The sequence below is a fragment of the Myotis brandtii genome, unplaced genomic scaffold (genome assembly GCF_000412655.1).
Source record: "Myotis brandtii unplaced genomic scaffold, ASM41265v1 scaffold151, whole genome shotgun sequence".
Lineage (NCBI taxonomy): Eukaryota > Metazoa > Chordata > Mammalia > Chiroptera > Vespertilionidae > Myotis > Myotis brandtii.
This window is the reverse complement of record NW_005355461.1, coordinates 191,319-201,215: the sequence shown is the minus strand read 5'-3', so window position 1 is coordinate 201,215 and position 9,897 is coordinate 191,319. Positions and strand designations below refer to the sequence as shown.

At 42.3% G+C, this 9,897-nt stretch overlaps 2 protein-coding genes across 2 annotated transcripts in view; one reads left to right on the top strand and one right to left on the bottom strand.

Moving 5' to 3' along the window:
* Positions 1–9,897, bottom strand: part of CD109 (CD109 molecule) — a 158,222-nt gene that overhangs the window by 129,471 nt on the left and 18,854 nt on the right. The gene's annotated exons all lie outside the window — the stretch shown is intronic.
* Positions 1–9,897, top strand: part of LOC102248595 (NACHT, LRR and PYD domains-containing protein 7-like) — a 24,396-nt gene that overhangs the window by 9,005 nt on the left and 5,494 nt on the right. The gene's annotated exons all lie outside the window — the stretch shown is intronic.

The following is a 9,897-nucleotide window of genomic DNA, read 5'->3' as shown; positions in this document are numbered from 1 at the left end:
ACAGGAGGGGACAAACAGGTGGGGCAGAGATGGAACAATATAGCCATGAGTTGATGATTGTTGAAGCTGAGTGATAGGGGTTATATGGAAATTTATTGTACTTTTCTCTCTACTTCTATATATATTTGAAATGCTCCATAATAAAAATATTTTTGTACCCAAACAAGATTTAACAAAGACACAAGCAAATTCTGTTCAAAAGAAAAAAAAACTAAAACAGAAAAATGGCTAATAATACTCACCATAAAAATGTTATCACAGAGATGAAAATTAATTGACCAAAAATTTTGTCCCAAATCACCACAACCTAAGTAAGATATCCAGTTGAAATCTCAATGAAGAGATGGAGAGCTAATGGAAAAAATAAATCTTGAACCAGAAATGCCAAAGAAGAAAAATCTCAGTTTAAAAGGAAACAGACAATTGAAGGTTAAGGGAACTGTTGGTTTTTCTTTTGGTTTTCTACTAAGTCTTGTAGAATTAGTTGAGTTTTTAAACTATGTTTATATGGAATTTTTTAAACACTAAATTTAAATTTTAAATGTGTGCTTTTTAAAGGAGGCAGAGCCAAGACTGTGTCAAGATTTTAAAACCTGGCCAATGTTATGTAGACATCAACAGTTAACCTAATTGACCTAATACTTTTGCTTTGCTCTGTTGCCCACATTTTAACTTCTTGGTTTCTCTTTGCTTTACACTTTCAGTGTTCACACCATAGTTTGGGGTTACCTATGGAGCCACCTACTTGCCTTAGAAATGAACGCTGTAGGTTGGCTACCAAAAAGCTATCTACTGCCTCCTGCTGCTGTATATTCCTTTGTCAGAGAGGCTGGAAAGCTAAAATATACCTTTTCAGGCTCAATCCATTGAGCCGTGGCAATGTGACATAATTCTGCACAATGAGACTTCAGGGAAAGCATTCTCTTCTTAAGTGAAAAGGCAACAACTCAAGAGAGAGGGTTCTTGCCTCTTCCACTTCCATTCTGCCCAACAAAGGCATCAGACCTTGCAACGCAGAGGATGAAAGCCACTGGAGGAGGCAGAATAGAAAGAAAGGTTGAGAGCACCCGGGTCCCTGAGTGCACGTGTAAGCAGCTGGAGCAGCCCTGGAATGCTCCGGGTGCCGCCCTTCCCCACTGATCCACCTCCTTGACTCAGTGCCATACTCTCAGGTCTGACCTGGGACTCTCCCCTGGGAGAAGCCTAGCAAGTCACTATTCCTCAAAGCTGTCCTCTGCCACTTCCCTCTCACAGACATCCTTGAAAGCTGATCTTTCAAGGATGTCTGCCCCCACAAAATACAACACACCCTTGAGGTCAGTGATTTCCACCAAGGTTAAGCCTTCTGGGCATAGAAAGCAATTTTCCCACCATTCTTCAATATTTTTTCTTTTGAGTACAGCATACTCTTCCACTGTCATATTTTAGCCACAAGTACTATCCGGTCAAGCTTCAGGGGCTGTTATAAGAGTATATTTACCTCCAGGTAGTAAAATGTGTTTGCTTGTTGAACTTCCATCATGTTACAGATTTTTGCAAATAGAAATTGTATAAGGGGAAAGGAATAAAAACAATCTATAATAATAAGAGCATAATATGCTAATTAGACCGGATGTTCTTCCGGACGTCATTCCTTCCAGACAAAGCGGCAGCAGGCAGGGGCTATGGCAGAGGCAGCAGAGGAAGCAGAGGCCCGCAGCTGTGGCAGGCAGAGGCCGGGCCAAAGCCCTTGCACGAATTTCATGTATCGGGCCTCTAGTATACACATAATTAAATAAGTCTGTATATATTGTTTTTATATATTATCTATATATATAAAAGCTTAATATGCAAAGTGTCCCCTCGGGAGTTCAACCGACTGGGAGTTCGATTGCTCGCTATGATGTGCACTGACCACCAGGGGGTGGCACGGAATGAAGAAAGGCCCCAACTGGCAGCCAGCAGCTGCTAAGGACCCTACCCGTTCACAAATTTTGTGCACTGGGCCTCTAGTATCTGTATAATATGTTTAGAACATAAGTCAAATAGTCAATGTATAAAAATAAAAAGGACTTGAAACAGAAACAAAATAGAAATGAATCATGAACACACCCAAATCCCTGGGTTTGTGGTCCCCAGTTTTACTCTCTTTGGTCACCTGCCTCCAGACCTTAGACTTAATTCTGATATCTTATCCAACCTGGTTTCATGTACTTTTCCATGCAGTCCCACCTCAATACTCACCCTGAGCCTGTGTTCATTCATTCACATTTAGCTCATTTTGGCTTCTGCTCCCCTCCCAGGGTGAGCTCATCCCAGCCACACAGTTGCTTTTCTCAGCTCCTTGCTTTCACAGGCACCAAATATACAATTTGGCTTCCAGAGGGCCTGTCACCCCACTACCAAACTAGTCTTCTGTGTGGCTCCTCAATGAGAGAGACGATATTTTTTCATTTTAGATATGTTAAGAATCAGATATTAATGAGGACTTCATTTCAGATGCATCTTTTAATTACTGAAATAATTTATTGCTGCATACTGCCCTTTTCTCTTTTTAAAAAAAAATATTTTTTTATTGGTTTTAGAGAGGAAGGGAGAGGGATAGAGAGCTAGAAACATCAATGATGAGAGAGAATCATTGAGCGGCTGCCTCCTGCATGACCCCTAGAGATCAAGCCCACAATCCAGGCATGTGCCCTTGGCCAGAATCAAACCCAGGACCCGTCAGTCCGCAGGCCGACACTCTATCCACTGAGCCAAAACCGGCTAGCACTCCTTTTCCTTTTTACACCCCCCCCTTTTATCTTTTAAAATTACCTAGATATGACCTATGGATTAAGGGCCATCAGAATTGTATCTGATGACCATCTTTATCAAGAATTCCTAGCATAGGGAGCAGGAGCAGGCAGGGAGAGGAAAGGAGACATATGTAATACTTTCAACAATAAAGAATTTTTGATAAAAACTCTCAGCAAGGTGGGAATAGAAGGATCATACCTCAACATAATAAAAGCCATATATGACAGGCCCACAGCCAACATCATACTCAATGGACAAAAACTAACACCATTTCCCCTAAGAACAGGAACAAGACAGGGATGCCCACTCTCACCACTCCTGTTCAACATAGTACTGGAAGTATTAGCCATTGCAATTAGACAAGAAGAAGAAATAAAAGGCATCCAAATTGGAAAAGAGGAAGTAAAACTGTCCTTATTTGCAGACGACATGATATTATACATACAAAACCCTAGAGACTCCATCAAAAAACTACTAGACTTAATACATGAATTTGGCAAAGTAGCAGGATACAAAATTAATGCCAAGAAATCTGAGGCATTTCTATACACCAATAGTGAACTTTCAGAAAGAGAGATTATAAAAACAATCCCATTTACCATCGCACCAAAAAAATTAAGATACCTAGGAATAAACTTAACTAAAGAGGTAAAAGACCTCTACTCAGAAAACTACAGGACGTTGAAAAAAGAGATAGAGGAAGACATAAACAGATGGAAGAACATACCGTGTTCATGGATTGGTAGAATCAACATCATTAAAATGTCCATACTACCCAAAGCAATCTATAAATTCAACGCACTTCCCATTAAAATACCAACGGCATACTTCACAGATCTAGAACGAACTCTCCAAAAATTCATCTGGAATAAAAAAAGACCCCGAATAGCTGCAGCAATCCTGAGAAAGAACAAAGTAGGTGGGATCTCAATACCAGATATCAAGCTGTATTACAAAGCCACTGTTCTCAAAACTGCCTGGTACTGGCACAAGAACAGACATATAGATCAATGGAATAGAATAGAGAGCCCAGAAATCAGCCCCAACCAATACGCTCAATTAATATTTGACAAAGGAGGCAAGAACATACAATGGAGCCAAGATAGTCTCTTCAATAAATGGTGTTGGGAAAATTGGACAGATACATGCAAGAAAATGAAACTAGACCACCAACTTACACCATACACAAGAATAAACTCAAAATGGATAAAGGACTTAAATGTACGACAGGAAACCATAAAAATTCTAGAAGAATCCAAAGGCAACAAAATCTCAGACATATGCCAAAGCAATTTCTTCACTGATACAGCTCCTAGGGCAGTTGAAACTAAAGAGAAAATGAACAAATGGGACTACATCAAAATAAAAAGCTTCTGCACAGCAAAAGAAACCATCAACAAAACAACAAGAAAACCCACTGCGTGGGAAAACATATTTGCCAACGTCATATCTGATAAGGGCCTAATCTCCAAAATTTATAGGGAACTCATACAACTTAACAAAAAGAAGATAAACAATCCAATCAAAAAATGGGCAAAGGATCTAAATAGACACCTTTCAAAAGAGGACATTCAGAAAGCCAAGAGACATATGAAAACATGCTCAAAGTCACTAATCATCCGAGAGATGCAAATCAAAACAACAATGAGGTACCATCTCACACCTGTCAGAATGGCTATCATCAACAAATCAACAAACGACAAGTGCTGGAGAGGATGTGGAGAAAAAGGAACACTTGTGCACTGCTGGTGGGAATGCAGACTGGTGCAGCCACTATGGAAGACAGTATGGAGTTTCCTCAAAAAACTGGAAATGGAACTCCCATTTGACCCTGTGATCCCACTTCTAGGAATATATCCCAAGAAACCAGAAACACCAATCAGAAAGGATATATGCACCCATATGTTCATAGCAGCACAATTCACCATAGCTAAGATCTGGAAACAGCCTAAGTGCCCATCAGTAGATGAATGGATTAGAAAACTGTGGTACATCTACACGATGGAATACTATGCTGCTGTAAAAAAGAAGGAACTCTTACCATTTGCAACAGCATGGATGGAACTGGAGAGCATTATGCTAAGTGAAATAAGCCAGTCAATGAAGGAAAAATACCACATGATCTCACTCATTCATGGATAATAAAGACCATTACAAACTTTTGAACAATAATAGATACAGACCCTTTGTAATACTTTTAGCAATAAAAAAATAAAATAAAATAAAAAAATAAAAATAAAAATCCAAAAAAAGAATTCCTGGCACAAACAATAGGGTGATGAAGGCCTGGGGTGGGGGGTGGAGTGGGAGAGCTAGAAAGGATCAATAAGGGGGAAAAGGGGACATATGTAATACTTTCAACAATAAAGATTTTTTTTTAAGTTAAAAACAGCCTGCCACCTAGTGGTCACAGCAATTGATGCAATATGTTACTTGGAGTCTCCAGTCTCCACAGGATCCATACACCGTCATGTGCCACGTAAGGAACGTTCTGAGAAATGCCTGGTAAGGGGATTTCAGCCTTGAGTGAACATCATAGAGTGTACTTACACAAACCTAGATGGTATCATGGTAGGCAGTTAGACAGACAAGGACGATGGGCCAGGTACCGAAGGTCACCAGAGTAGGATCTCATTCCCAGGGTGACCTTTCCTCCTGTAGCAAGTTGCTGATCATGGGGTTCAGAGCCCCTGACTTTTCACCCCTAGAGATAACATCTAGGCCTCAGTTGTATTTTAGCTCCAGGCCAGAAAAGCAGCAAAACCAGACAAGTAAAACCATGACTAACCTCAAGACCAGCTGCATTGAATAATGATGCCCTGCTCTGGCACTGACCAATCAACCAGTGGAGACCCTAAAAGGACAAATCTAGAAAACTGATGGATATTCTACTGAAATCTTCGGCTGGAACCTCCCCTAAAATCTCCACCCTAAAAGCCCTAGGAAGGAGGACTCAGAGTGCTCTCCCTCCAGGGAGCATGCCCATGCCTGTCCTTTCCCCCTATTAGAATGACTAAACTCCAAAACACTCCAAATGCTGGTGAGCTCCCAGGTATTTACCCAAATGAGTTGAAAACTTATGTCCACACAAAGACCTGTGAACAAATGTTCCTAACAGCTTTATTCATAATTGCCAAAATTTGGAAGCAAGCAAGATGTCCTTCAGTAGGTAAATGTATAAATAAATTGTGGTACACCCGTGCATTGGAATAATATTCAACCATAAAAAGAAATGAGTTATCAAGCCACAAAAAGACACAGAAATTTTAAATGCTCTTTTTGATTTTTTAAAATATATTTTATTGATTTTTCAGAGAGGAAAGGAGAAGGACAGAGAGTCAGAAACATCAATGAGAGAGAAACATTGGTCAGCCGCCTCCTGCACACCCCCCACCGGGGATGTGCCCACAACCAAGGCACATGCCCTTGACCGGAATCGAACCCGGGACCCTTCAGTCCGCAGGCCGACACACCATCCACTGAGCCAAACCGGTCAGGGCTAAATGCTCTTTTTAAAAATATATATGTTTTATTGATTTTAGAAAGAGATAAAGGAGGAGAAAGAGAGAGAAACATCAATCAGTTGCCTCCAGGGAATCAAACCCTGGTATGTGCCCTGACTGGGAATTGAACTGGCAACCTTTTGAAACAGGAATTTTAGGGATAAAATAGGACAGGTTTAGGAAATTTTAAAAATTAAGAGGACAATGGAAGAAGCACAGGGCTGAAGAGCAGCAGAAGGTACATTTCCATAGAATAGGGAAGCTGAAAAGCTGCAACAGGTGCATTTCCAAGGAATAAGGGAGTTGGGAACAGCAAAAGGTCTATATTTACAAAATAAAGAGAAGGAGCCCTTCATCCAGAAGGAGAAAAAGAAAGCCCAAAGGGAATAGGAAAACAATAAGGAAGAGGGGGGGGGAGAGAACCTCACATGTCCCAAGTGAAGTTCAACCTTTGAGCCCAGGAGTTACTATAGTAACCAGTCCAAGGGAATAGTGACCAATCAGAGGGGATATCAAGGCACCAAGAACTGCAGCCTTTATAAGCCATTGGAAAAGGAACTCAGTGGGACCCTTTCCTCCTCCCCACGTGCGAGTCCATTCTGTGGGACTCTTTCCCTCTCCCCACGTGGGAGTCTGTACTTGTTCTTCAATAAATCTCCACCCTTTGCTATACTACCCTCTGTCCTTGGATTCATTCTTCAACTCCAGTGGACAAAGAATCTGGGTTCCAGTCCAAAAATTCTGTTTCAAATTGGTGCGTTGGCCGGGAATTTCTCCGTAAGTCAATCAACCCTCTTCACATCGAATGGTGAGTAGCCACCAAGTCTGTCCCTCTGTCCCTTTTCTGTCTCTTGTATGATTTTGGAGGCTGACGGCTGCCCGCCAGTCACTTAAACTTGGCTGCCATCTAAAAAGCGGGTCTCTCTCTCTCTCTCTCTCTCTCTCTCACTGCTCCTTTCTGGATGTATTCTCCAGGGCCAAAACCAAAGCGGGCATGGGTCAGTCAAGTAAAGGCCACTATGGCAACTGCTGCTGCAAAAAAAAAGTCTCCCATGGAAGGATAAACTGGTGCTGGGTAGGGTTAGAGCGTTAGGCTTCCACCAGTCGCAAGGCAAGCCCGGCCATCTACTAAATGAGTGCTTGGGTCCCTGCCCAGCTCTGAAGATCAAAGAGGCAAATTCCTCCCCCTGGATCGAGCATCTCAAATGTCCCTACGTGAGTACAGGACCTCGCAGGGGTGTCTGGGTTGTTGAACCCTAAAAGACGTGCAGGGGCCTCACAGAAGCAACACATGTAATTAAATTCTGACCTGTCCAGGGGATGCAAATAAGGTTGGTCACCCAGCATTCTGGGTCCTCGTGGTTGTCTTAGACAGCGGGGAGAGAAACTAAGACACGGTTCCAAGAAAACAGCACTTTGCTGATCCACTACATATGCCCACTCCCCTAGCCCAGACCCCAAGCAGGTTTTAATTGGAGAATCATCTGCCTTTTTCTTCTGCTCTCTATCTCAGTCAGGTCAAATAGTATCCAGCCAAAACCGTTGCCTCCTCGGTCCAGGTCCCACTAAGCTTAACTCAGTCTACATTTGTGCAGGCCTTTATAGTAAGGCTCCTAAGAAAAAACTTCTAGGCAAGAGTTAAGAAAGGGAGGGCCAGCTAACTGTTTTCCACTCCTGGCATATGAGCATGGCCCTAGATCTTCCCATCAGGCATAACAGGAGTTAATTAATCACAGCCCTTCGCCACTTCTGCCACCACCCCTGTAGAGGTTTTAATACAGTTCCTCATGTTGTGGTGACCCCCAACCATAAAATTATTTTCATTGCTACTTCATAACTGTAATTTTGCTACTGTTATGAATCGTCATGTAAATATCTGATATGCAGGATGTATTTTCATTGTTCAAAACTGAACATAATTAAAGCATAGTGGTTAATCACAAAAACAATATGTAATTATATATGTGTTTTCCAATGGTCTTAGGGGACACCTGTGAAAGGGTCGTTCGACCCCCAAAGGGGTCGCGACCCACAGGTTGAGAACCGCTGCTAGCTGCTTCTGCTGCCACCCCTGTAGAGGTTTTAGCCTTTCAGAGAATTCAGCATTACAGCCAGACACAGCTGTTAAGTTAGCCCATTAATTACTAGGTAATTCGCGTCTCGTCTTTATTGCGATTCTGTAAAATGGTCGCACACTCTTGGGAGTGTTCTTAAAAGCCTCATTTTTGCCATGTTTTTATTTCCCAGTCGGTCATTTAAAATTTGGATAGATGAGACATTGCTCACAATTTAGGGACGCTTCCGGGACTTCTGTAACCGAGGGAAAGGTTAGTTCAAGAGGAGGCACCCCATCCAATTTTGGGTGACCTCTTGGCCTGAGCCCCATCTCTTCGCCGGTGCTATAGAATAGGCCCCAGATGGTTTTTCTTTAGAAAATGGTGAAAATGAAGCAAAGGGAATATACGTGAGGCAAGCCACATGGCCAAAATAGTCCACTGGAAGAATGCTGAGGTTCTGGGAAGGGTCAGTCCCCCAAACCTGGAACGGGAGACATTGCTTTTTTAATGGAGTGCTTTCTGGAGTGTCTGTGGACTGTGCGCACTTGTAAATATCGTGTATAAGAGTGTTTCTACTGATGTTTCCTGTTGATGTCTGAATCAATCTGTTTAAAGATAGGGAACGTCCCACTTTGCTGGGGCCCAGCTGCTTGTGGACAGGCGGAACATGTGGCAGGGTTTGAATCTTGAGAGTCATTTTGTCTGCAATGTACATTGGTTACTGATTTTTTGCTAGCTTAGTTTGCTCTTCGCTGTTTTTATGAACATAGAAAGCCTTTCTGTCTCTGCTCTGTGTAGGCTTTGTGCCACTCAGAACCAAAGGTTATTTTACTGTGCTGGATTAAGATTTTAAGATTCTAAGACTAATTTGAAAGTGTAAAATTGTGAAGGTTACATATATGTTAACCCCGGGAAGTTTAAACAAAGACCACTAGCTAAAGTTGTAGCCTGCCTGTGGTTGACAAACCATTGTCTTCCCCACCTGGGGCGAAACGGGAGGGTGAAGGAAAAAGAAAGCAGTTTACTCAGACAAGCGGCTTTTGGTTCCAAAAGCGGCAGAATAGAGGCAGCACTGGCCGAACCTGTGCAGGTGCTTAGAAAAGGGGGCAGGGTTGGGGAAATTGGCAAGGCCCACCCAGCATCATGTCCATTAAACATCTGGTAGGCAGCATAGGTATTAGTGGGGACCAAGTGGTCCATGCCTGCCTGTGATGTCACAAACCCACACAGGCCCTGCGGAAGCAGGAACTAAGGTTAACTATGAGGTGATCACAGCTTTGCAGCTTCTGCGCCCTTGGGGGCACAGCAGCAAGGGAATGGATGGGTGGTAGGCGTGTCCTCCCAGCATTTCCTCTGTGACATTCAAGTCTATGATACCTGTGCCGTTACTAAGATATAAAAATTTGATGGTCAAATTGAAAATGATTAATTCTGTGGTCAAGACCAAATCTTTATTGTTAAAACCGGTTTCAGGTTTAATAATCTTTAAATTGGGTATATTTGACAGCTTTTCTGAATGTAATATTTCAAGAATTTAACTGAGAGACAGCTTTGTGACA